The 25,522-nt window shown below is 39.0% G+C and overlaps 1 pseudogene; it reads right to left on the minus strand.

Moving 5' to 3' along the window:
• The window catches only part of LOC118239761, a 148,809-nt pseudogene that overhangs the window by 121,661 nt on the left and 1,626 nt on the right, over positions 1-25,522 (minus strand).

A 25,522-nucleotide genomic window follows, 5' to 3' on the forward strand; every position in this document is an offset into this window, starting at 1 on the left:
AAATGTATTCAGGTGATTATATTGGGTCCTACAAATCCTATTTATGTGTTTTCTCTTTTGAGAGCTCTCCTGGTGTTGATTAAACATGCAAGCATGCATTACAAGTTAAAAAAAGAAGCCTTATTAGAGATGGCTGTCATAAAATAACTAAATATTGTGTGTGTGTGTGAGTGTGTGTGTGTGTGTGTGTGTGTTTGTGTGTTTGTCCACTTCAACTTTAACACCATTGTTTTATCAGGCAAAGTGAAAGAAGACGGTGATGCTAGCAGTGATATAGTAGATCAATAAATTGTGATTAGGAGTCAAAGGCCATCCTGAATCACATGACAACATCTCTCAAAAAATGCAACAATTCTTAATCAAATAAACAAGGATCCTACGACTATTATATTTAACCTTATGATACTACGTTTATATAATTTGAAGCAAAATTTCAGATACAGTGGCTGAGCTAAAATTAAGTTTATACTTAAGCATCTCCTTCACATATTTTGCCTCTTATACTGACATTTGGATTATAGGCCTCAACTACAAAATATAGCTTATGCACTATGATGATCGAACCCAGGACTTCTTGCATTCTAGTCAATTAGAAAATTTGCTGACCTTCATTCTATTAGTAGCTAAGATTAAGAACTTTTCCTTCTTCACACAGCTATAATTCTACAATACCAATATCCTAATACAACCAAAAAATCATAATTCAGATTGACCATCAGAATTGTGGCATGTGTCCTACACTTGCTTTTACTAAGACCAAAGATTGGATTCATTTGAAACTCTAAATTCTCACTACATAGCCTTTGGGAATTCTTTAAAGAAATTGAAAATGGAGTTGAAAAATTAAAAAAAATCCTTGCATACTTATATCATCATCCTTAACTTGACACTTATCCTTTTGTGACCTCTGTATGAGAAGGGGGTGGTTACATATGAAGTTGCCTTTTTCACTCCGGAAATGCGTTTTGTAATTCAACTGACCCCCTCTCCACCAACAACTGTGAAGACCTAGCCTACAGGACCTATCTCCTCTCTCTTGAGACAATTGTTGATGTATCAAATTTTTCTCGTTAACTTGGAGATATCCTATTCTCACTTTTACCAATAGAATCAAGGCTAACCTGTTGCTGGCTACTTAGTTCCTTCTGCATACAGAGGCAGAAAGATATTTATACTAAGGGATAATAGGTGACAGTGGATGATAAGTACATTACTAGACAGAGAGGTAGGAATAAAGAATCTTAAAGATGGAGGTGTCTGTTCCACATGGTTCCAATTCCACTTTGCCTCAAACAACACACAGATGTTACATTAATTATTAAAGTATTGACCAATTGGTAAGAGCTTCTTATTGGCTAGTTCTGTTTCAATTATTAAATGATTTCTATTAGTCTATGTATTGCCACGTGACTATGGCTTAGCCGTTTTCTGGCATGTTACTCCTTCAGAACCATGGCATCTCTTCTCAGCCTCTATCTCCCTTCTTCTTCCCAGCCTTCTTGGTAGCACTAGCTATATTCCTATATTCCTTTTCATTCCATTTTTATGAATTTTTATTTAAATTAGAAACAATCTATTTTTTTACATAACAATCCCATTCTTTCTCCCTTCCATACTCACATGCTCCCAAAACCCCCCATCCCATCCACCCCCTTCTCCACAGAGACGGTGAGGACTTTCATGGGGCATCATCAATGTCTGTCACATCCTTTGGGGAAAGGCCTAGGCACTCCCCAGAGTATCTTGAATGACAGAGTAGTCCTCCATAGGGAAGGGACTCCCAAAGTCCATTTGTGTGATAGGAATAAATAGTGGTTACACTGCCAGAGGCCCATAGAGTACCCACATCTCCCAAGAGAAATGCACATTGAAAAGGGCTGACTTGGTACTATGATGGCTCGCAAGTTTTCAGAATGGGTCTTTGAGCTGCAATGTGGTCAGGTCAGCTGTTTCTGTGGGTTTCTCCAGCCTGGTAATGACCCACTTCCTCATCATTCTTCCCTTTCTGCAACTGGATTCCAGGAGTTCAGGTCATTGTTTAGCTTTGCGTGTATTCTTCTGCTTCTATCAGTTATGGGATGAAGGATCTAGAGTGGCATATAAGGTAGTCATCAATCACATTATAGGGGAAGTGCCTTTAAAGTAGCTTCTCCACTATTCCTTACATTGTTAGCTGGGATTATCTTTGTGGATCTCTGGACATTTGCCTCATGCCATATTTCTCTTTAAACCTATAATTTATGTCTCTAATAAGGTATCTCTTTTCTGGCTCTCTTCTATTCTTCCACCTAATCAATCTTCCTGACCCCTCATGTTCTCCTGACCCCTCATGTTCTCCTATCCCCTCCTCTTTCTAATACCAACCTCCTCCTTCCCAATGTTCCAAAATTATTCAGGATATCTTGTACCTTTCCCCCACTCTGAGGAAGAATGTATATCTCAATTAGGGTCCTACTTATTCCTAGCTTCTGTGCAGTTGTGTATTATAGGCTAATTATCTTTTTCTCCATGTCTAATATCCATACATTATTGACTACATACAATGTTTGTCTTTCTATGTATGGGTTATCTAACACAGGATGGTTTCTTCTAGTTCCATCTATTTATTTCATTATTTTGTTTTCCATTGAGTACTACTCCATTGATTAATTGTATCACATTTTCTTTATCCATTCTTTTGTTATAGACATCTTTGTTGTTTCTAGGTTCCTGCTATTACAAATACTGCTGTTTTGAACATAGCTGTGCATATGTCCATGTTGTATGAATGTACATACTTTGGGTATACAACAAAGAGGGCAATTGCTAGATGGTGAAGTATACTGATACCCAACATGCAGAAAATCTTCCATACTGACTGCCAAATTGGGTGTACAAGTTTTCACTCCCAGCAAAAACAGAGAAGCATTCCCCTTTATCCACAAACTCTCCAGCATAAACTGTCCTTGGTGTTTTTTTCTGTACCCATTCTGGCAATGTAAGATGATACCTCAGATTTGTTGTGATTTAAATTTCCCTGATGGCAATTGATGTCTTTTAGACATTTTAGATTCCTCTATTGACCAAACTAAAGTTCCAATGGATCAAAGACTTCAATATAAATTCAGCCACACCAACCTCTTAGCAAAGTAATTGGGAGGTATCTTTGAATGTATTTGTACAGGAGACCGCTTCTTGAACATAACAGTAGCACAGACACTCAGACCAACAATTCAGTAAGGGGGCCTCCTGAAACTGAGAAGATTTTCTAAGGCAAAAGGGATGGTCAACAAGAGAAGGTAGCCGCCCACAGAATGTGAAGAGATCTACACCAACCCCATACCTAGCCAAGGGATGATTTCTAAAATATACAAAGAACTGAATAAACTAGTCACCAAAACACCAAATAATCCAATTCAAAAGTGGAGTACAGAACTTAATAGAGAATACACAATCAGGTTTTACTTCTTCTGGAAGAGAAAATCTACAAATAAAAGACTTGGAGCAGGTACTTCACAGACGATATTTAGTGAGATTAGGTGCCCTCTTGTTGTAGAATGGTTCCAGTTGATTGGAAACGTCCAAACCTTTTCTCATAGGCACATTTGGACAATCAACTCCATTGTCTGGTGATAGTAAAAGTTGTACAATGGCACATACCTTAGAATATTAAAATCCCCACGTGCAAAACTGCATCTCATGTGGTCCCTGTATCTAGGGCCCATGAAATGGGCAGTGAGATTTCTGTCACAGTTGCCAGGAAACACTTATGATATGTATGTCACAATGGATTACATCTTCAAATTCTATAGAAAACACATCCACTCATCACCTCAAAATATATCCTCCTGGAGTTAGGCAGAAGGCACAAGTCTCTCTCTGGCTTTAACTATTTTTTCTTCTGCTGCCCCACAGTAACCTACCATGGCTTCTGTCCAGTACACAGTAAGTAAATGCATCATTATACCATTTCAGCTTAATGATGACCACTTAGATACATCCCATATGCTGCAGTTCCCCAAATGGAGACCACCCTGAGTTTCTTGTACTTGTTTGTTGAGATCTAAGGCTTCCTGATGTTTCACTCATACATTTTGCTACATTAGTTGTTGTAGTTTTTAGCTTTTTCTTCCTCCATTTTTAATTGAATTTAGAAACAACATAGTTTTACATGCCATTAATTCCAGTTCCCTTTGTTTCCCCTCCTCCCCTACCTCCCCACTACTGGGCTACCTATCCCATACCATTTCTGCTCCCCGGCAAAAGTGAAGTCTCCCATTGGTGCCTTAACGGTCTGTCATAGCCATTGAAATAGGGCCTAGGCCCTCCCTGGTAGTCTAGGCTGAGGGAGTATCTCCCTATGTGGAATGGGATCTCAAAGTTCATTCCTATGCTAGGGATAAGTACTGATCCACTACAAGAGGCCACATGGATTCCTGAGGCCTCCTCACTGACACACAGTCATGAGGTCTGGATCAGTACATGCTGGTTTCCCAGTGATCAGTCTGGCATCCAAGACCTCCCCCTAGTTCAGGTCATCTGTTTCTGTGGGTTTCACCATCCTGAAATTCTTGACCGCTTTGCTCATCACTCCTCCTAAGCAACTGGATTCCTGTTCAATTCATTGCTTAGCAATGGGTGTCTGCTTCCACTTCCACCAGCTGCTGAGTGAAGGCTCTAGGATGACATATACATCAGGCATCAATCTCATTATCAGGGGAGGGCATTAAAGGTAGACTCTCCTCTGTAGCTTAGACTGTTACTTGGTGTCATCTTTGTAGGTGTACAGACATTTCCCTAGTGCCTGATTTCTCTTTAAACCTATAATGGCTCCCTGTATTATGGTATCTCTTATCTTTCTCTCCTCTATTCTTCCCCCAACTCAAACTTCCTGCTGCCTCAAGTCTTTCTTACCCCTCTCTTCTACCATTCTCATTCTCCTAGCTCCCTCTCCCCTCCCCCAATCTCCCAATTTGCTCAAGAGATCTTGTCCTTTCCCCTTCTCTAGGGGACCATGTATGTCTCTCTTAGGATCCTCTTTGTTTACTACCTTCTCTGGAAGTGTGGATTGTAGGCTGGTAATCTTTTATCCTATGTCTAAAATCCACATATGAGTGAGTATATACCATATTTGTCTTTTTGTAATTGTGTTACCTCCCTCAGTATGGTTTCTTCTAGTTCCATCAATTTTCCTGCAAACTTCCAGATTCCATTGTTTTTTCCCCCACTAAGTAGTAATCCATTGTTTAAATGTACCACATTTTCTCTATCCATTCTTCAGTAGAGGGGCACCTAGGCTGCTTTCAGTTTCTGGCTGTTACAAATAGTGCTGCTATGAACATCGTTGAACAGATGTCCTTGTTGTATGAATGTGATTCTTTTGGATATATGCCTAACATTGGAATTGCTGGATCTTGTGGTAGACTGATTCCCATTTTCTTGAGGAGTCGCCATTCTGATTTCCAAAGTGTCTGTAAATGTTGGCAGTCCCACCAGCAGTGGAGGAGTGTTCCCCTTTATCTGCATCCTCTCCAGCATAAACCATCATTGCTGACTTTGATTTTAATCATTCTGACACGAGTAAATGGTATCTCAGTGTTGTTTTGATTTGCATTTCCCTGATGGCTAAGATGTTGAACACTTTCTTATGTGTCTTTCAGCCATTTTAGATTCCTCTATTGAGAATTGTGTATTTAGTTCTCTACCCCACTTTTTATGTGGCTTGTTTGGTGTTTTGGAACTAGCTTCTTGAGTTCTATCTATATTTTGGAAATCAGCAGTCTGTCAGATGTGGGGTTGGTGAATATCTTACCCCAGTCTGTGAGCTGCTGTTTTGTCTTGCTGACTGTTTCTTTGCCTGAAAGAAGCTTCTCAATTTCAGGAGGTCCCATTCATTAATTGTTGATCTCAATGTCTGTGCTACTGGTATAGTGTTCAGGAAGTGGTCTCCTGTACCAGTTCAATCAAGGATATTTGCCACTTTGTCTTCTAATACGTTCATTGTGGTTAGATTTATGTTGAGGTCTTTGATCCATTTGGACTTACGTTTTGTGCATGGTGATAGACATGAATTCATCTGCAGTCTTCTACATGCCAGCATCCAGTAATGCCAGCACCATTTGTTGAAGATGCTTTCTTTATTCCATCATATATATTTAGCTTATTTGACATAAATCAGGTGTTTGTAGGTGTGTGGGTTAATATCAGGGTTTTCAACTCGATTTCATTGGTCTACCTGTCAATTTTTGTGCTGATACCAAGCTATTTTCAGAACTATAGCACTGTAATAGAGTTTGACGCCAGGCATGGTGATTCCTCCAGAAGTTCCTTTATTGTACAGTGTTGGTTTTGCTATCCTGGGTCTTTTGGTTCTCCATATATAGTTTAGAGTTGTACTATCAAGGTCTTTGAAGAATTTTGCTGGGATTTTGGTGGGGATTGCATTGAATCTGTAAATTGCTTTTGGCAAGATTGCCATTTTTACTATGTTGATCCTACCTATCTAAGAACATGGGATATCTTTCCATTTTCTGGTATCTTATTTGATTTCTTCCTTTAGAGACTCAAAATTCCTACTGTACAGGACTTTCCCTTTTTTGGTTAGTGTTACCCCAAGGTATTTTATCTTGTTTGTGGCAATTGTAAAGGGTGATGTTTCTCTTATTTCTTTCTCGACCAATGCATATCTGTATATAGTAGGGCTATAGATATTTTGAGTAAAGAAACCAAAACCACAATGTATCACTGTCTCAAAACTTCCCACCAAAATAATAAATCAAAAGAAAGAAACCTAACAGTGTACTAAGGCTCCTAGCATCTCTTCTCTGAAAAGAGAGTTTTCCTGTGTTTCTGCTGAGACCACTTTTCAATGTTAAGCAGGTATTTTTGTGTTTAGATTTGTTAAATACCTATTTGTTACTCCTACTTTCTCGCTCTCTCTCTCTCTCTCTCTCTCTCTCTCTCTCTGTGTGTGTGTGTGTGTGTGTGTGTGTGTGTGTGTGTGAATTTGTTTGTCTGATGTTTATGCATTTATATTTCTGTGATTATGGGCATAAGGATAACAGCACGTGTGTGGAGGTCAGAACATAACTATTTAGAGTTGTTCATTCCAGCCACATAGATTCAGGGAAGATAAAGGGGTTTTTTTGTTTTTTGTTTTTTTTGTTTTTTGTTGTTGTTGTTTTTGGTTTTTTGAGACAGGGTTTCCCTGTGTAGTTTTGGAGCCTATCTTGGCACTCACTCTGGAGACCAGGCTGGCCTCAAACTCACAGAGATCCGTCTGGCTCTGCTTCCCTCGTGCTGGGGTCAAAGGCATGCACCACCAATGCCCGGCCAAGGAAGATAAATGTAATAATCTTTTTAGAAGTACATGATTTTACCCTCTCAGAAATATTTATAGATTATGGCTGAGAGATTTGAAACACATCAGAGGTTGACAAATGGACCAGATTTCCTATGTGCCCATTGTTCCACACATATTTTTTCAACACATTGAATACAAAGTCAGGAGGATTTCTCATTTCAGGGTTGTGTGTGTGTGTGTGTGTGTGTGTGTGTGTGTGTGTGTGTGTGTGCGCACGCCTGTGTCTTTGTCTGTATTTTATGTAACTCTCTGAAGACTATGTGGTACAGGTTATATAAATCTTACAGTGATTTTCTAGCCTGTGTTCATATTGTGGTGTCTACAAATCTTAAAATATAATTCTCATGTCCTAAGTCTCCTCTTCTTATTGTGGCCAAGGAGGCCAGTAGGTGGTGTGAGAACCTCTGATACTGGAGTTACAGGTAGTGGTAAGCTTCTGTATGAACTGGGAATGGAAGCTTGGATACTATGAAAGAATCTTCAGTGCTCTTGACTACTAACTTATTTTCCACCCTAACTTTTCACTTCTTCATTATGTTTACTGATCAAGACATCCTAGTCAGGCTCATACAACCGATATTGTTTAAAAATTAGAATTCTCCATTTGAGAGAATGAGTCTTATGCAGTGATGAGCGCCCTAAGTTTTTATTCAATGAAACATGGTCAGCCAATTATCAATGTTTGTAAACCAACAAAAATGGATACAGGGAATTTGTATTCATGTATTTCAGCACACATAGTCACACATACTTAAAAGATAGAAATTTGTAAGGGGGTTGGAAAGGGAGTGACTGAAATGATAAAAGTGGAAAGTGATAAATTATCTTCCAATAATCAACTTATAGAAATAAATTTTAAGTTATAATAGGGGCTATAGAAATTGCTCAGCAATTAATAGCTCTTGGAGTTGTTACAGAGTAGTTAGGTTCCATTTGCAGAACTGAGAGGTGAGCTGACTATTTGCTGCATCTTCTGTCTCCAGCATTTCCTCCCTTACTCTGGCCTCTGTAAGTACTCTATACAAATACTTGCAGGATAAATACACATATAACTATTTTTTAAAGTTAGAAACAGTAAAAATTGGAATTCTCCAAAGCGATATTATAGCCATGAGAAAGACAGCAACCAGAGGTAGTTAAAATATAGTCCCTCTGGTCTTGCATGGAAGCAGCTATGGCAATCTGCCTAGCCAGCTGCCTCAGAACCAAAAGCAGCTTTACTCTGAGGTTAATCGTAATATAACCATTCACCAAGAGTATAGAAAACAATGTCATTAAGTTGCATTCCTTGGAGTTTTCTGTATTTAGGATCAGAATCCTTTATGACTATGAGATTTGTGCCATTTTTGTAGTTATCTTTTAGACGGAGCATCAAGTTTCAAAGGTAGCATATGCTCCATAGCTGTGTATTTTCACTGTGTTATTTACCTGATTTTCTGGGAAGAACGTCTGGTATAGATGAACATGCCAAAGGCATTTCTTTACATATTTTTTATAATTTATATCTTTCTGAATGACTTTAAAGTAAAAATGTCCCTAAATGTCTTTGTCTACACACTGTAATCATGTTTAGAAATGGATTTTTTTATCTGAGCCTGCTTAGGAAAGGGAGAATACCAGATAAAGGTGTCTACACTCCCTAAGTAAAATCCACATGCTTCATTTTGCTTAGGAAAAGTGTTGTTTTAGAAATAACTCCCAGATTCCCCCTGCCTCCTTCAGGTAAAAAATCGTGCTCAATTCTCCTGCCTAAGTTGCTCTGATGGCTATTCTTGGTAATCAAACTGACTATCTCATGGTTTAAATAAAACTCAAAGTGTTGGATATACGTTTGTGGAAATTTTCAATAGTATTTGAAAGTAAAGACTCATTTAACCTGGATCAGTTGAGGTGATATCCACCTTCAGCTGTTAAAGGCTACTGCACACCCCTAAACCCACCACTCAGGATCAGAAACATTTGGATTTTCTGAGGTACAGGCCAGTGTGGTCCACAAAATGAGTTCCAGGCCTGGAAAAAAGAAAAAAGAAAAATAATCAAACAAAAATTAAGATCCAATTTTAAGCTGGTGGCAGCCTACATATATAAAGGTTATTAACCCCTTTTATTGTGTCCGCCAACCTCAGACTGTACATCTGCCCTTGAGACCCATATCCCAGCCTCCTACTTGTAGAAATATTTGGCGATTTCAGAGACCAAGCAGTTTCAAGGAACCACAAGTAATACAGTCTCTAAAGAACACCCAGCAGCACCAGGCAGCACATTCTTCCCTTGGCTACAAACTAGGTGCCCAACACCATAAACAGCCAAGCCACCTCAGCAGCATAGAAATTACATTTGTTCATCAAAAAATATTTCTCTGAATTAAGACAATGTGGCTGGTGGGTAGAGGAAGGTTAAAGCATTCTAATCAAGTATTTCTGAAGGATGACCCTCATTTCTCATTTCTACCACTTTCTAAACTATCTGTAAAACTAATCGCAAAAAAGTGAATGTGGCATGAAACTTTGAGACTTTCTACAAACCAGGCCTTCTGTTTTTATAATATGCTTTCCTAGTGCACACCAAAAGCACTATCTGTGTGTTCACACATGACAATGATTTTTTTTAAATATCACATCTCCCATAGGCAGGCCTACAAAACTTCCCTGTTCCCAGTGAATGCGTACTCAAGAGAGGCTTACAGGAGAAGCATCACTGTCCAGGTGAGCACATGGACCCAGAGAATGAGGCTGTCTCATGATACATTCAATTCCCAACAGGTCTGATAGTTCAGCTACCCAGCACTCACCATGGCATGGATTATTGTAACCCACATCACTCCTTATAGCTGCATTAGAAGAAAACCCTAGGAAAAAAACAGATTCTACCTCCCACTGGTATTGCTGAATGCTAGGCTTGCCCAGAGTACCAAAATATCTAGCATTACCCAGATGGGCCAATAGACACTATCAACTCCCCTACTAGATGAGCATGGGTCAGATGACTAAGGCAACACAGGATGTCACAGAACTGCCATTCTAACCTTGAGGCTGATAGGGGTCTAGACTGGAAAATTTGTATCTTATTACAATCTCTTCTATTCCTGGATGGCAAGAAATATATTCTTAATGACCTGGAAGCAATAGGAAATAGAAACTAATGAGAGACAAGAGCAGTGATGCACTTAATAAAAATCAAATTTTGAAAATAAAACAAGACTTGTTTTTTAAATGATAAATGTAATTTAAAAATCGCAAGTCTATACATTCTTTAAGAAGAAAACAGACATGTTCTTGGTGCATGACTTTAATCCTAGCAATCAGGAGTAAGAGGCAGGTGGAACTCTGTGAGTTTGAGACCAAACTGTCCCACGGGGTGATTTCCAGGACAGCCTGAAAAGCTACAGAGAAACCCTGTCTCGAATATCAAAAAGAAAAAAAAAGAGAGAAAACAATTCCCTGGTAGAGGAAATGGCATGAATAACATATTATTTTACCATGCCACTATGTGCAATGCTAGCTGCTAAGATCTGTGACACAACACACACAGCTAAGGATGATGGATATAACAATGAAAAACAATATTGAACATGTCTACATAGGGGAGCTTCCTTGTTGGAAATTCAATTTTCACTGGCTGAAGCTGAAGTTCCGAAATTGTATACCAAAATCTGGCACACATTCACTCACATTATGTGAATCAGTACATGCTGGGAAATTACAAAATTGCTTATTCTGTCACAATCAATTTCTATTTCATAATGGTCACCCAAACAGTAGTTTGTCTGCACTGTTTCCCAATACAACATATATAATAAATTATTCCTTTTGTTCTGTTCTGAAGGTAGAAGCTATGCTCCACACCCAAATCCTTTTCCTGTTTTTGAAATGGACAGTTGACTACCTGACTCAAATTTATAATTTGAAAACTCACTGGTGGTTGAATTTTTAGTCAGAAATGTTTTTGGCTTAATCATAAGGATAAGGCCATTGTCCTGGGAGAGGGGCAATGAAGTGGGATGAAGGCTACCTGATCCATCATAAGAAAGTTTGTCTTAGAAACATTTTATACAAGGCTGCGGGTACTGCTCTTCTTGAATTAATATGGCTTTTCATGGTTCAATTATTCTAAACCATTAAGTGTTTAATAAACACAAATCTTTTAATTAACAGCATGTATCCACTGGTGGTTAATGGTAAAAGAGGAGCTAGCTTGGCAAATATTTTGCATTCCACATAAGCTTTTGTAATTTAAGGAAAGCAGTGTTCAAAGAAATATGCCATGAGACAGGATTCAAAGAGAGGGTTTTTTAATGAGGGAAAGGGATCATAAAAGGGGGAAAGGGAGGGGAAGGACCAGCCTCCAGGTACAGGAGCAGTAGGAGAGAGGAAAGAGGGGCAGAGAGACAAAGACATAGAGAGAGAGGAACAGACACAGGGAGGGAAGAAACAGAGAGCAGGATTGGATTTGGGCAAGGCACTTTTAAAAGGGACCATAGTGAAAATACACAGGTGGCGCTATTTGTGGCTGCAGCTGTTCCTGTACAGGACATGCCAGTACAGACATGCCAGTACAGGACATTCCAGTACAGACAGCTGAATACTAAGCTCTGTCTTTTTTAATTCTCCTTTAGCTTTGGCCTGAGAGTATGCATTGGAAAATTTACATAGGGATAGAAGATTCAAACTCTAACCATTTTGGCTTCTGAAGATTTACAGAGCAAAACTGCCTTTTAGATTATGCCTTTTGATCTAAATATAAATATATCATGAAATAAAATGTATTATATAGACTTTATTGTATGCTGCAAAAGATACATTTAAAAGAAATGTCAGTGCTGCAATCATCACACATAAAAGCACATAGAACTCAAATACAAAAACAGAAACACTTATGCATGCGTAAATGAATAGCTATTCTGAGGTATTCTTCCCTCAGAATAAGGATTCTTTTCCTCGGAGCCAACATGCTAAGAGGAAGGCCACATCTGCTTCTATGAAGGACAGAAAGAATTTCATTTTTAAACTTTATTTCATGATTTGCGTTTTCTGATATTTGGATGTGGGCAGTACCTGCAAAGGCCAGAAGAGGGAATAAGTTCACTTGGAATTGATGTTACAGGAGATGGAGATGAGCCATGGTTTCTAGTAATATAATGTCTTTCCAATACAACACCACCAGTATTTTTAATTGTTAAGCACACTCTCTAGCCATATTTTTGTTTAACATTTATTGTTATGCAATTTATTTACATTGCATCACTTTCCATCTTTTTTCCCAGATTTTTCCCGTATTATTTCTGTTAAATATGTCTGAATTAAGTATGCACAAATATTTGAATAAAGTCTGATGAGACCATTTCTCTTGGTTTATGCTATGCACTCAGGATTGAACATGAAGTTTTGGATAAAACATAATAGGGAGATGACTCCAGTCTGACGCTATTTGGAACAGTGTTGTAGACATAAGGTAATTAATCCATCATTGGTTAGTAACAGGTTTGAATAGAAGGCAAGAGATCTGCACAGCTAAGTATGGAACTAAGGCTATATTAAAAGTTTTCCCATCTCTAAAAGCCTCCTCAAAATATGAGTCCCCGTCTCTCCATCAAGATGATCAGATATTCACAAATATTGCTTCAGTAGAGAGATTCTCATCTGCTGGAATCAGTCTTTTCCAACAATAAAATTTCCAGGAAATTTAGAATTCCATGGTGTCTACTCTTTCACTAGATGTTAGTCAAACTGAGTGATATGAATGTCACTTAGAATAACCTTAATCCTGTGAGTCAGGTAGGTACCAGGGATTGCTGGGTTGGAGACTGAGGACCATTATGGTCCCAGTGGGGACTGCAGTGTACTGTCACTGACAACAACATGAGTTGCCAAAAATTAAAGAATGGAAGAACTGGAGTGGGCTGACCCACCACAGCTGAGTGGAAACAGAGTACAGTTTATGCCAGCTTGTCCTCAGTTAGAACTGAAGAAAGCCCTCAGGCATATGATCCTTGTGCATTTTTTCTAGTTTGGAGAGTTTATTGACACATCGTTGTTTATTGGATGTCAGTTTTGTTGGAGAATCATATATATTTAAGCTGACACACAATGTCTTCCGATGCCAGGTAGCTGTAGCTGTACCAAAACGACCCCCTGATGCTGTATTGAGGGACAGCACTTCACTAAATCAGGTTAGAAGTACTGATCCATCAGGCTCGTATACTCTTCTGTTCATACCCTACACCTGTGTATGTCGTTAGGAGTGACTCCAGCATCTTATTCCAAGCAAGGGAAAATGAAACACAAGGCTTTGCTTTGTAGAGTAAGTCCTTGGAGAAGGGCACTCCTTGGAGTGATAGGCGGAAAGGTTTGCCGGCAATGATTGGCTTGGCAAAGAGATGGTGTTTGGATGTTCCCTCCTAAGAGATACAGGGCTTTCAGGTTGTCAGGGAAGAGGTAGAGAACTACAGCAGAGTACAGAGAGGAGGGAGCATGATGGGCATCAGCCTATGTGAAGGGTGAAGTCTCATTTACAAGGGTGGGTAATGGAGGACAATGTGTATGGGCAAAAAAATGGAAAAATTGTGCCATTAAAGAATAAATTTGTGCTTGGTTTTTATGTTAGTATCTTTTTAGTTAGCAAGCTAACACAACTGTATAGTTTTTTAAATTTATTTATTAGTTCTAGTTAGGGAACAATCTTGTTTCACATGTAAGTCCCTCCTCCCTCTCCCTCCCATTACCCCCATCCCTCCTCCCTCACCCCCAGCCCACCCTCCACCCCATCCACCCACCACTCCCCAGGAAGGGTAGGGCCCTCAATGGGGGCTCTGCAAAGTCCTCCAAATCTTCCTGTGATGGTCTTGGGCCCTTCCCCATGTGTCCAGGGCCAGAGTGTTACTCTTCACGTGGGATAGGCCTACAAAGTCCCTTCTTGCACCAGGAAAAAATACTAAGCCATTACTAGATGCTCCCTGGAGTGCAGAGGCCTCCTTATTGACATCCATGTTCAGGGGTCTGGATCAGTCTTGTACTGACTCCCTGACAGCATCTGGGGTCGATTGTGCTTTCCTTTGTTCAGGCCACCTGTTCCTGCTGGTTTCTCCAACTTGGTACAAACCCCTTAGTTCTTCATTTCTCCCTCTCTTCAACTAAATTCCCAATTTCAGCTCAGTGTATATCTGTGGATGTCTGTCTCTGCTTCCATCAGCCACTGGGTGAGGGCTCTAGGATGGCATAAAGAGAAGCCATCAATCTCATTTTAGGGGAAGGGCTTTTAGGTTATCCTCTCCACCATTGCCTGGATTGTCAGATCATGCCATTCTTGTAGGTCTCTGGAGATCTCCCGGGATCGAGATCTCTTCTCAAACCTATAGTGGCCCCCTCTGATATGGTATCTCTCATCCTGCTCTCTCTCCTCTATTCTTCCCACAACTCAATATTTCTGCCCCTCCATTTCCTCTCCTCTACTCCTCTTCTCTTGATCTTATTATAGCAGCTCCCTCCCCCCTACCCTCTTGCTCCCAATTAGTTCAGGAGTTCTTGCCACTTCCGTTCCTGGGGACCATTTATTCCTTAGAGTCCTTTATGTTTCCTAGTTTCTTTGGTGAAGAGGATTATAGGCTGGCAATCATTTGCTCTATGTCTAAAATTCATATATGAGTGAGTACATACCATGTTTGTATTTTTGTGACTGGGTTACCTCACTCAGGATGATTTCTTCTAGTTCCATGCATTTGGCTGTGAATTTCAAGATTCCATTGCTTTTTTCTGCTGAGTAGTACTCCATTGTATAAATGTACCACATTTTCTCTATCCATTCTTCAGTTGAGGGCAATCTAGGTTGCTTCCAGTTTCTGGCTATTACAAACAATGCTGCTATGAACATCTTTGAACATATGTCGTTGTTGTATGAACATACAGTATTTGGGTATATACCCAAGAGAGGAATGGCTGGATCTTGAGGTAGACTGATTCCCATTTTTCTGAGCAACCGCCATACTGATTTCCAGAGTGGTCTTACAAGTTCACACTCCCACCAGCAATGGAGGAGTGTTCCTTTTTCTCCACATCCTCTCCAGCATAGATTGTCATTGGTATTTTTGATTTTAGCCATTCTGACAGGTGTGAGGTGGTATCTCAGAGTTGTTTTGAGTTGCATTTCTCTGATGGCCAATGATTTTGAGCACTTTCTTAAGTGTCTTTCAGCCATTTCAGATTCCTCTGTTGAGAATTCCCTATTTAGTTCTGCACACCACTTTTTAATTTCATTGTTTGGTGTTTTCATGGCTAGCTTCTTGAACTCCTTATATATTTTGGAAATTAGTCCTCTGTCACATGTGGGATTGGTGAAGATTTTTTCCCATTCTGTGGGTGGTCGTTTTGCCCTACCGACTGTTTCCTTTGCCTTGCAGAAGCTTCTCAGTTTCAGGAGGTCCCATTTATTGATTGCAGACCTCAATGTCTGTGCAACTGGCATAATGTTCAGGAAGCAGTCTCCTGTGTCAATTTGTTCAAGGGTAATTCCCACTATCTCTTCCAGAAGATTCAGTGTGGCTGGATTTATGCTGAGATGTTTGATCCATTTGAACTTAAGTTTTGTGCATGGTGACAGGTGTGGATCTATCTGCAATTTTCTTCATGCCCGAATCCAATTGTACCAGCACCATTTGTTGATGATGCTATATTTTTTCCATTGTATAGATTTAGCACCTTTGTCAAAAATAAGGTATTTGTAGGTGCGTGGGTCAATATCAGGGTTTTCAATTCGATTCCTTTGGTCTCTCTGTCTATTTTTGTGCCAGTACCAAGTTGTTTTCAGAGTTATGGCTCCATAGTAGAGCTTGAATTCAGGGATGGTGATGCCTCCAGAAGACCCTTTGTTGTAAAGAGTTGTTTTGGCTATCCTGGGTATTTTTATTTTTCCATATAAAGTTGAGTATTTTTCTTTCAATGTCTGTGAAAAACTGTGTTGGGATTTTGATGGGGATTGCATTGAATCTGTAGATTGCTTTTGGCAGGATTGCCATTTTTACTATGCTAAATCTACCTATCCAAGAGCATGGGAGATTTTTCCATTTTCTGGTATCTTCTTTAATTTCTTTCTTTAATGTCTCAAAGTTCTTATTGTACAGGTCTTTCCCTTTTTTGGTTAGTGTTACCCCAAGATATTTTATGTTGCTTGTGGATATTGTGAAAGGTGATGTTTCCCTGATTTCTTTCTCATTGGATTTATCATCTGTATATAGTAGGGCTACTGATTTTTTGAGTTAATTTTGTATTCTGCTACCTTGCTGAAGGTGTTTATCAGCCGTAGGAGTTCCCTGGTAGAGTTTTTCGGGTCACTAATGTAGACTATCATGTCGTCTGCAAATAGTGAAAGCTTGACTTCATCCTTTCCAATTTGTATCACTTTGATCCCCTTTTCTTGTCTTATTTCTCTAGCTAGATCTTCATGTACAATATTGAAAAGATATGGAGAGAGTGGACAGCCTTGTCTTGTTCCTGATTTCAGAGGAAACGCATTGAGTTTCTCTCCATTTAGTTTGATATTGGCTATTGGTTTGTTGTATATTGCGTTTATCATGTTTAGATATGTTCCTGTTATTCCTGTCCTCTCCAAGATCTTTATCATGAAGGGATGTTGGATTTTGTCAAAGGCTTTTTCAGCGTCTAGTGCGATGATCATGTGGTTTTTCTTTTTCAGTTTTTTTATATGGTGGATTACATTGATGGATTTTCGTATGTTGAACCATCCTTGCATCCCTGGGTTGAAGCCTAATTGATCGTGGTGGATGATTTTTCTGATATGTTCTTCGATTCAGTTCGCCAATATTTTATTTTAGTAAATATATTAGCATTGATGTTCATGAGGGATATTGGTCTATAGTTCTCTATCTTAGTCATATCTTTGTGTGACTTGGGTATCAAAGTGATTGTAGCCTCGTAGAAAGAGTTTGGCAATATCCCATCTGCTTCTATTGTGTGGAACAGTTTGAGGAGTACTGGAATTAGCTTTTGTTTGAATTTATGGTAGAATTCTGCAGTGAAGCCATCTGGCCCTGGCCTTTTTTTTTTGGTTGGGAGGCATTTGATGACTGCTTCTATTTCATTAGGGGTTATAGGTCGATTTAAACTGTTTATCTGATCTTGATTTAATTTTGGTAAGTGATATTTATCCAGAAAGCTGTCCATTTCCTTTAGATTTTTGAATTTTGTGGAATACAGGTTTTCAAAGTATGACCTAAAGATTCTCTGGATTTCCTCAGTGTCCGTTGTTATATCCCCCTTTTCATTTCTGATTTTGTTAATTAGCATGCTCTCTCTCTGCCTTTTGGTTAGTTTGGCTAGAGGTTTGTCTATCTTATTGATCTTCTCAAAGAACCAACTCTTTGTTTTATTGATTCTTTGTACTGTTTTCCTAGTTTCTACTTTGTTGATTTCGGCTCTCAGGTTGATTATTTCCTGGTGTCTACTCCTCCTTGGTGAGATTGCTTCTTTTTGCTCTAAAGCTTTCAGTTGTTCTGTCAATTCTCTAATGTGACTTTCTTCCAGTTTCTTCATGTGGGCACTTAGTGCTATGAACTTCCCTCTTAGCACTGCGTTCAGAGTGTCCCATAAGTTTGGGTTGTTGTGTCTACTTTCTCATTAAATTCCAGGAAGTCTTTAATTTCTTTTTTTATTTCTTCCTCAACCCAGGAATGGTGCAATTGGGTGTTATTCATTTTCCACACGAATGTATGTTTTCTGCAATTCGCATTGTTGTTGAATTCTAGCTTTAATGCATGGTGGTCTTATAAGATACACGGGGTATTTCAATTCTTTTGTAACTGTGGAGGTTTGCTTTGCTGCCAACTATGTGGTCAATTTTTGAGAAGGTTCCATGTGGCGCTGAGAAGAAGGTATGTTCTTTTGTGTTTGGATGGAATGTTCTATAGATATCTGTTAAATCCAGTTGGGTTATAACTTCTGTCAGATCCTTTGTTTCTTTATTAAGTTTCTGTCTGGTGGTCCTGTCTGGTGGTGTAAGGGGGGTGTTGAAGTCTCCTACTATAAATGTGTGCAGTTTTATGTGTGGTTTGAGCTTCAGTAATGTTTCTTTTACAAATGCTTTCGTATTAGGGGCATAGATATTCAGGATTGAGACTTCATCTTGATGGACTTTTCCTGTGATGAGTATGAAATGCCCTTCTTCATCTATTTGATTGCTTTCAGTTTAAAGTCTAATTTGTTAGATATTAAGATTGCTACACCAGCTTGTTTCTTGAGCCCATTTGATTGGAAAATGTTTTCCCATCCTTTAACTCTGAGGCATCGCCTGTCTTTTCAATTGAGGTGTGTTTCTTGTAAACAGCAGCAGGATGGATACTGTCTTTGTATCCAATCTGTTAGCCTATATCTTTTTATGGATAAGTTAAGACCATTGGCATTTTGGGATATTAATGTCCATTGTTCATTGGTTCTTCTTTGTTTTGGATTTATTTTTGGAGGTGTTATTGCATGTGGATTTCGCCCTCCTGTTTCTTTTAGTGTTTGGTAAAATTAGATTATCTATTGCCAGTGTTTTTGTGAGTGTAGTTATGTTCGTTGGGTTGGAGTTTTCCTTCCAGAACCTTCTGTAGTGCTGGATTTGTGGATATGTATTGTTTAAATCTGTTTTTGTCATGGAATATCTTGTTTTCTCCATCTATAGTGATTGAAAGTTTTGCTGGGTACAGTAGTCTGGGTTGACATTCATGCTCCCTTAGTGCTTGTAGGGTATCTATCCAAGACCTTCTGGCTTTCAGATGCAAGCAGGGGTGGGGGGTTGGGGAGGTTGGGGTGAGTGGTGTTTTCGGTGGGAGTTGGGAAAGGGCAGAGACTCATGTACCTTGTTCCTCCAGATCTTGCTGGAGTGGAGTCCCTAGATTCTGGTGGTGTCATATTGGTCTTTCTGTTGTTGAGTGAAACCTTATTCTGTCTTCTTCCCATATCTTCTTTTAGTGGGTGCAGGTGGGGTCTCTCTATCTCCTCTTGTGACCCAGTGTTGTGTGGGGGCCAGGAATTCAATGTTCACAACTCTGGATGGTCTTACCTCTCCTGGTAGTCTCCTCACTAGTTCCTGGGTCAGTCGGCGGAATGGAAGAGTGGGGTGCTAGCAGATTCAGGGAGCTGGGATCTCCTCCCAGCCTTGGTGTGTCTACTCCAAGCCCGCAGGTGCAGGGGGGGTCTAGGTGACTGCTGTTTTCGGCAGGAGTTGGGTAAGGGTGGAGACTCACCTAGTTCCTGGGTCAGTCACAGAAAGGATTGAAGACTGGGGTGCTAGCAGATTCAGGGAGCAGGGAGCTCCTCCCTGCCTGGTCTTGTCTACCCCAAGTCCGCAGGGTGCCAGCTGGGGGGGTCTGGGTGTGTGATGTTTTTGGTGGGAGTTGGGTAAGGGCAGAGACTCACCTACTTCCTGGGTAAGTCTCAGAAAGGAATGAAGAGTGGGGTGCTAGCAGATTCAGGGAGCAGGGAGCTCCTCCCTGCCTGGTCATGTCTACTCCAAGTTGGCAGATGCAGGTGGGTGTGGGGGGGTGGGGGGTCGGGGTGAGTGATGTTTTGGGCGGGAGTTGGGAAAGGGCAGAGACTCACTCACCTAGTTCCTAGGTCGGTCAGCAGAATGGAAGAGTGGGGTGCTAGCAGATTCAGGGAGCAGGGAGCTCCTCCCTGCCTGGGTATGTCTACCCCAAGCCCGAAGGCGGGGGGGGGGGTCTAGGTGAGTGATGATTTGGGTGGGAGATGGGTAAGGGCGGAGACTCACTTAGTTCCTGGGTCCGTTGAGGAAAGCGATCCTTGTGCTTTCAATCCCCAAGCTCCCTCCCTAAAACGTCTTCCAATCTCCACATGTCTTTGTAAATACCTTATGGTCTAAGCCTTAGACTTCAAGTCTCAGGATCTCCTCACAATTTCGATGTTATCTCTAGTCACCACCATGCAGAGTTCTAAACTGAATATTTGCAGGTATCAGGGAAGGAGAATATGAGCCCATTTAGACAAGTCAGACTTCATGCCTGCAAGTTTGTATTCTATCCTCACAGGATGTATAAACTCAATCAGGGGTACATCTCACATGTTAGCTTGTTGCCTATTTATCACATGTTACACAAATTCACTCTTCTGGCTTTGGCTAGTCAACCATCTCTTAAAGACTTTTAATGTCAGTTTCTTATCTGATCATTAAGTTTGTACTTTTGCCTCATTTTGTGGAGATGTGAACCTGGAAAATTTCATAAGCACCAGGACTAGGTTAGTTTCTGATGCAATCAATCATATATTTATTCTGACGCATTGAGGCGGGGATAAAGATGAAGTTACATCAGCCAATCACACTTACTACTATGAAGGACATATTCATGTGGATGAATAGAAGGCTCAGCACTTAGAACACTGAGTGCTCATCCACAAGGACAGGTTCTGAGAAACAACATCTCTAACAGATAAAATAAAACACTCGTTTGAATACACCCATGATGTATTTAATGTTTCTTATATTATCTTATATTAAGAAGCTTAACATTAACATTCCTAAATTATGTTGAGAAAACAGCACATATTGGGAGTACATCATCAACATTTGGACTTGTACTCAGGAGGCAGACACATGAGAATAATGAGTTAAAATATATCCCTCATTATTAATGACATCTAAGCCAGGATTAATATTAAACAAGAAAATCTGAAGGATATTTGTGAAAATATGAAAAACATAACTAGGAACAACAAACCACCACACTTTCAGAGAAATCCTTAACACAGTCTGATATTAAAAAAATAAACAATGGACCACTTTAATGATGGGGGTAACATTCCATAAATTGCAGCAGAAAAATATCTATCACTAAGTCTAAGTACAAAATGAACAAAAGGCACAGAAGGAATACAAAGATATCAAAGTAAACTTCACTAATTGTATTGGTCACACCTATAGCACACTTTGGCACGCATCTCAAATATTTCAAAAGAGAACCCACAAATCAGCATCTCCAAAATCAGTTTCCACTCTCTGCTTCATGAATAAGTTTAAGGATGTGAATTCTTTCACCCCTGTTTTTGCTGCCATGCAACTATCATGTTGATCCTGTATCCCGCTGGAACCAAGGGCCAAATTAAATATTTTATAAGGTGGCATAGATATTATAAACAGGAGAGAAAATAATATGAATCCTTAAGTTTTAGATGTGAATTAGATATTTCATGCACTTGAAGAGAAGCATAAATCTAAAAGTGATATCGATTTAAAATCACTGTGCAAGTGATACAGCTATGGAGGAAAAGGTTTCCCAATCGTCATAAGTCAGGCTATTCCTACAACTGTGAAAGGAAGGTGTCCTGAATACTGGCTCAGAAGACAAAGGTACCCTCCTTGTTTGGAAGTCAAGCTATTCCTGAATATTTAGAGAAAATGTATCCTGGACACCTAGGACTCTGAAGAAAACTCTACCCTGAGAGTCAGAAATCATGCTATACCTACATCTGTGAAGGAAAGATATCCTGGAAAGCCACTGATGTGAGGAAAATGTATCCGGACAGTCAAGATATCAGGCTATACATGAAGTTGTGTTCTAGCAGGGGATGGACTCTGAGCAGGATGTAGCACTCCAGCTACTCTCAGAGAACCATTAAAATGAGATTTTCTTCACTCTGCTAATAGAGTTAACTGTCATAAGTGTCATTGCTTCTCTTCTCTTCTGCAGTAGGAAGTTTCCAAGCAATGATTACCATTTCTTCTTAGCTCCAGCTCAAATTGTCACTTTTATGCTTCACTCAACTATGGGGGAAACTGTTCCAGAAATGTAGCATTTTGCTACGTTACCAGTAAAATAATTTTCTTCTGTTCTACTCCCCTAAGTGAGATTCCCATCAGAGGTATTTGTTGCTTCTCTGCTGCTCTCTACTGGGGAGTTCTGTATGCACTGTGGCAAAAGAAAGTGTTCACTGAAACTCACTGAACAAATCTATTAGGGAGGGGGGAATCAAGGAAAGTGAATGCCACTCCCAGTATGAAAAATGCCAGCTGCCAATTAACAAGCATAGGGTTCATATATGTCTTCTTAGGTGTATAGTTTTTTTACAGAGAATATTTTTCAGCATGTTAGTTGGTAAACTGTCAATCCTTGAGCTTTAAAAATCATTTGGGATTGGCTGGATTCCTGCTTGGTGATTGCTTGGTTTTGAGCTCATGTTTACTTGGATTTTTCATCAGAGGGTCAGGGATAAAGTTTTTCTGTTCACCTTTTGTTACAGACCCAAACTATTTTTTCACTGGCCATTTTCAACCATAAGGCTCGTATATCAGGGTATGTTTCTTTAGCTCCAGTTTCAGTGGCAAAGTCTGTTTATTTCACTGGACCTGGTTCCTGGGTCAGAGTGTGTTTCTTTGGCTGACCCATTTACTCTACACATAAGGCTTTATAAGTTCATAAATTAGTTTTTTCCATGAGTGTGCTGAAGCAACAATACAAAAATTGACATCATAATGCTTGCACATATTGTTGACACTGTCAACTTTCTTCTACAAAATAAACACAGTTGTGTAACTGATTGGAAGTGTGGTGGTGAAAGATCCAACCAAATACTCGATAATGAGAAGGCCTCATTTTCTTTTTCAGGTACTAAAAATGATTGTAACATGAAAACGCTTTAACAGATTGATTGCCCACAAAGTTTTACACCTGTAAAAACTTCAAAATATAACTAAACTGACTACATTTATAATATCACTGTTGAATAATCTTTTTGTAATGATTTCAAAGACTCCTTCATCACAGAGATTACCTTAATATGGTTTTTCTTCAGTATGTCTTCTTTTATGCACTTTAAGATTGCTTTTATATGCAAAGGTCTTTCCACACTGATTACATTCATAAGGTTTTTCTCCTGAATGTGTTCTTTTATGTAAATGAAACCCACTTTTGTAGGCAAAGACTTTACCACACTGAACACATTCATAGGGTTTCTCTCCAGTATGTACTCTTTTATGTGCTTGAAGATGACTACGCTGAGCAAAGGCTTTCCCACACTGATTATATTCATAGGGTTTCTCTCCAGTATGTAACTTTTTATGCACTTGAAGATTACTGTGCTGAGCAAAGGCTTTACCACACTGATTACACTCATAGGGTTTCTCTCCTGTATGTGTTCTTTTATGATCTTGCAGATGAATGAGCCGTAAAAAGGCTTTATTACACTGATTACATCCATAGGGCTTCTCTCCAGTATGTGATCTTTTATGAGTTACAAGATTGCTGTGTTGTGAAAAGGCTTTGCCACACTGATTACATTCATAGGCTTTCTCTCCAGTATGTAACTTTTTATGCACTTGAAGATTACTGTGCTGAGCAAAGGCTTTACCACACTGATGACATTCATAGGGCTTCTCTCCTGTATGTGTTCTTTTATGCACATGAAGAGCACTATGAAACGCAAAGGCTTTACCACACTGATTACATTGATAGGGTTTCCCTCCTGTATGTGTTTTTTTATGGCTTTGAGGATGACTCTTATATGCAAAGGCTGTAACAAATTGTGTATGTATCGAAGGCGTCTCTGCAGTTTGGCTACTTTTCATGCAAGGAAAATTGACACTTTTAAATTCTTTACCATATTCAATGTAATGTTGAGTATTGACATTTATATAAATTAATATTAAAAATTGTTTCAATTGTAAAGATGATTCACTGTTATCTCTGTGTTTACACTCATGTTTTTCCCTTCTTTAAGGTTTTGTTTTGCATCTATGAAGAACTCTGTGAAGGTAGAATCCTTTATTATTTGGTTATCATTTGCAGAACCTTTTTCTATATGGGATATTTCACATATTAAAGAGAACTGGAAAATTTCATAATTTCATCCTTCTTACTGTATTTTTGAATTTTCCTATACTTTGAGTCATACTACATCTGCTAACTGAACTAGAACAAACAGAAGTATTTCACAGTCCTAGACTCATAGAGATTTTCTGCAGTATGGGCTTGTTGGTGTATTATCAATGAAGCTGGCAAACAAATTACTTGTATACTTGAATCAAATACAGCAAGAATGCAAAAATCTGGCACTAATACATGTCTTATAAATATTCTGTGAGAGAGGTATATTATGTCCTCCATATCCCTTTGCTCATATGGCATGTATCCTGAGTAATATATGATATACCTAGTAAAGGAAATATTACAAAGAAGAGACTTGCTCATTAAAACAATTTGACTTTCCATGCCTTATTGACATGTACTAGAGAGATTATCATTTCTCTAAAATAACTTCCCCTTGACTGCTGAAAATAATTGCCCCCTCAATAAATTTAGAAATGTAACCACAAGTACTTGAGTAATACCAGATTTCCTATGGGGTGGTTGATTTTTGGGGATACATTTATCACCTCAACCATGTGTATTCCCTTAGTCATGTAGGTATTTTGAAATAAATGGATTGACAATTCTACAGCATAGCACTCATGGTGTGATGATTCAAGTGGTAAAATCTCTCAGAGCATTGGTTCCTTGTATCTTTCTTGATAAAATGCATTTCATCTACCTGAAATTGAGGTATATGATTTGGTGTAAGTTTAATAATCATCAATGTACTTTAAGCTGTGTTTAATTATACTTTTGTTTCAATTTGAAGCTTCCAGGACACATTTCAATTTTTTCAGAGGCACATTTCTATCAATTTTTCATGAAAATTACCTTTCATATCTTTTAGAACTTGGAAAATGTTCTTCAGGTGTATGGTCTTCCCAACTGTATCCTAAAATATAGTACCAGAAAATGTATAATATATTATATTATTGATAAATGTTCAAAATTTAACTTACTGTCTTCAAAGAACTACAGAACTTTGATTTATTTCCTACATTCTTATTCTATCTCAATCAAATTAAAGAAGAGCATCAATAAGAAATGCTCAGTTGTACTATTATTTTAAAATGTGAAAGAAAATACACACTTACCTATATCATTGAGGTTCTTGTAGGTCTCCAGCATCACGTCTTTGTAGATATTCTTCTGAGAAGTATCCAGCAAAGTCCACTCTTCGCAAGTGAAGTGGATATGCACATCTTCATAGCTCAGGACATTCTAAAGTACCACATACATATGTGAAACTAAAATCATGATACTGACCATATTGTAAATGCATTTTTCAATAGAACAGTATTTTAGGATATGTTACTTTTATGCTATGGAAT

Source organism: Cricetulus griseus, unplaced genomic scaffold (genome assembly GCF_003668045.3).
Source record: "Cricetulus griseus strain 17A/GY unplaced genomic scaffold, alternate assembly CriGri-PICRH-1.0 unplaced_scaffold_1, whole genome shotgun sequence".
NCBI lineage: Eukaryota > Metazoa > Chordata > Mammalia > Rodentia > Cricetidae > Cricetulus > Cricetulus griseus.